Source organism: Octodon degus, unplaced genomic scaffold (genome assembly GCF_000260255.1).
Source record: "Octodon degus isolate 3935 unplaced genomic scaffold, OctDeg1.0 scaffold00048, whole genome shotgun sequence".
Lineage (NCBI taxonomy): Eukaryota > Metazoa > Chordata > Mammalia > Rodentia > Octodontidae > Octodon > Octodon degus.
Genome location: NW_004524624.1, coordinates 8,284,891 through 8,287,629, shown reverse-complemented (window position 1 = coordinate 8,287,629; position 2,739 = coordinate 8,284,891).

The window sequence follows — 2,739 nt, the reverse complement described above, 5'->3', positions numbered from 1 at the left end:
TTGTATGGAAAAGATATGTTTATAAAAGTAATCACTTTAAAAATTAGTTTTAAATTTTAACTGACGTCTTTTAAGTAATGATCCTTCCATCTTCTTTCAACCCTTTTATGTAAGCTGGAAAGCTGGTCTTATTACATTGATAATAGGGGAAGTAGTGCCTCCCTGTTTAAATTTAGGCTTCTGAATGCAAATGCTGGGCTCCTTCCTTTGTCCCATACTGCCGCCTATAGGCACTTTAAGGAATTTCTGGGGAGGAATTCTTTAACCCTTAGGCTGCTTGGTGAGTGCCAGGTCCTGAGTTCAATCCCCGGTACTGAAGAAAAAAAAAAAAAAAAAAAAAAAAAAGCATCAAAATGGAAGACTTTGCTTTAATGGTCAATCCGAGTCTCCATCGCACATATGAGGACTGTTTCAGCGCTCAGGGTGTGGATTAAATTGTGTAGCTAACTTCACGTGTGTGCAGTCAGGGAAACAGGCTCCCCTTACGTGCTGTTGTTTTCTGCTCCTCTTGCTCTGATGAGGGGGATCAGGGGCACAGTGATGTTTTTCCTGATGTCACCCTGAGGCCAGTGTGGGGGACAATTTACACGAGGAAATTAATTTTGACATTAATAAAGATGACAATCCAGGAAACAATTGGAATCTTAATTGTAGCTTGGGTCACCTTAACAGTAAAAAGTCTGTTAAATATTTTAAAAATGAGGATGGTTTTCATTTTTTTTTCTTTCCAATTTATTCTATTTTTAGGTTACATTGGCAACTAGGCAGAAAATAATGACTACAACCTCCCATATGGAAAGTTTTGTCTATTTATTTATTTATTCATTCATTTATTTGTCTCTGTACTTATGGTTGAACCAAAGGCCTTTGCACTGAGTTACGTCACCAGAGTATATATATCTGCAGATTTATTTATTCATTTATTTGATTTTAAATCTTGAACAGGACTTTGTTAAGCTGTGCAGTCTGGGCTTGAACTTGCGATCCTTCTTCCTCAGCCCTTCCTTTATTGGGCAACTGCACAAACAAGATAGAGCTAAAATCCTCTTGCCTTTGTTTTGCGTGGAAGGGTTTCTTGTGGGTACGCCTGGCTGTCCTGGGTCACTTGAGGTTACACCCAACACAAGATTTTTTAAAAAATGTAATTAAGTTAATTAGTACAATTTACATATATACAATGATCACATTTATCATAGGGAGTTTGTACCTGCACGTGATATACCCTGATTTGTCTGTTTTTCCTCCCTTTTCCCTCCCCTTCCTTCAGCCCCTCTCTCCCTCCTTAATTTACAAAGTTTAGTTTCCATTTTATTCTTTTTAATATGTCTTATTTTTTTCCTTTCCCCCACCCTGGTTCCTCTTTCCTTTTGAACATTTTCTTTCCATTTCACAGTATCTATTGTACATTTTGGTCCTTACTTATTCTTTCTGTTTTTCACACCAGGGAGACCAATATGATATTTACATGTGAGTCTGACTTATTTTACTAATGAGTATGGTCCCAAGTTGCATCTATTTACCTATAAATGTCTCAAGTATATCCATCTTTATGGCTAAGTAGTACTCCATTGTATAAAAAGACCACATTTTTAATCCATTCCTTGATTGTTGGGCATTTGGGTTAAGGTGAGCTTCAAACTTTCCTGTTAACTCTCAGGGTTAATTTGAGATAAGGTTTCTGGAGCAGAGTGTCTGTCAGTGTCCCCAGCAGTTCACTCATTAAGAGTGGCATCAAGTGTCTTTTAAACAAGGACAGTAGGGCTGGGGAGATAGGACGTGCCGGGCAAGCTTAAGGACCCAGGTTTGATCCCCAGTACTGCATGCCATGCCAGCCCTGCCCTGCTGGCCACCAAAACCGGGCGTGGTGGTGCATGCCTGTAATCCAAGTGTTGGGGAGGCTGAGACGGGAGGACCATTAGAGTCTGACCTGCATAGTGAGAAAAAAAAAATCTTAAACAAGATCAGGAGGTAGGAGAAGGTCGGTAGGAGGTGGCCTGAATGTAGGCACTCCAGGACCCCCGGCCAGGGTGGGCAGGCCAAGCAGCTGCACACCAGAGCCAGCCATCCGGGGTGGTTGGCCTTGCCTGAGGAGCAGGCCTGGTGACCTGGAACTGCCAGGACACTGCTTCCTTGGTCATAGTGAACTCCGAGGGACCACACATCAGCACTTAAGTTAAAGCTGCTCCTTCCTTGGGCTTGGGAGGACAGAGCCCTCATTCTTAGGAAGCCAACACTGCCAAGTGCCCTTCTCTTAAAAAATAAAGTTTTCTTTCTTTCTTTTTAATGTATTTGGTAAGGGTCTTACTACACAGCTTGGACTTGTAGTGATCCTCCTGTTTCAGCCTCCCCAGAGCTGGGATTACAGGCATGTGTCACTACGCCCAGTCTCTGTGGCCAGCTCAGCCCCCTGGGGGTGGGGCTGGTGTGGCACAGGGTGCCTGGGATCGAACCCCAGTCCCTGTGCTTGCTTAAGCAGGTGCTTTAGTCCACTCAGCTAGTTAGCAGGCCCTAGTTTTTAAATTTTGAGACAGGATCTCACTAAGTCACTAAATTGCCCAGGCTGTACTGGAATTCATGATTTTCCTGCTTCAGCTCAGGCATGTGCCTCCATGCCTTTATCCACCATATCCACAGGGTAGGGGCCAAGCAACAAGGGATGCAGAGGACTGCTAGGTGGTTTGGGGTCTTTTCTACCTCACTTAATGGTTTAGATCGCAGCTGGTTGACATGGACAGAGCT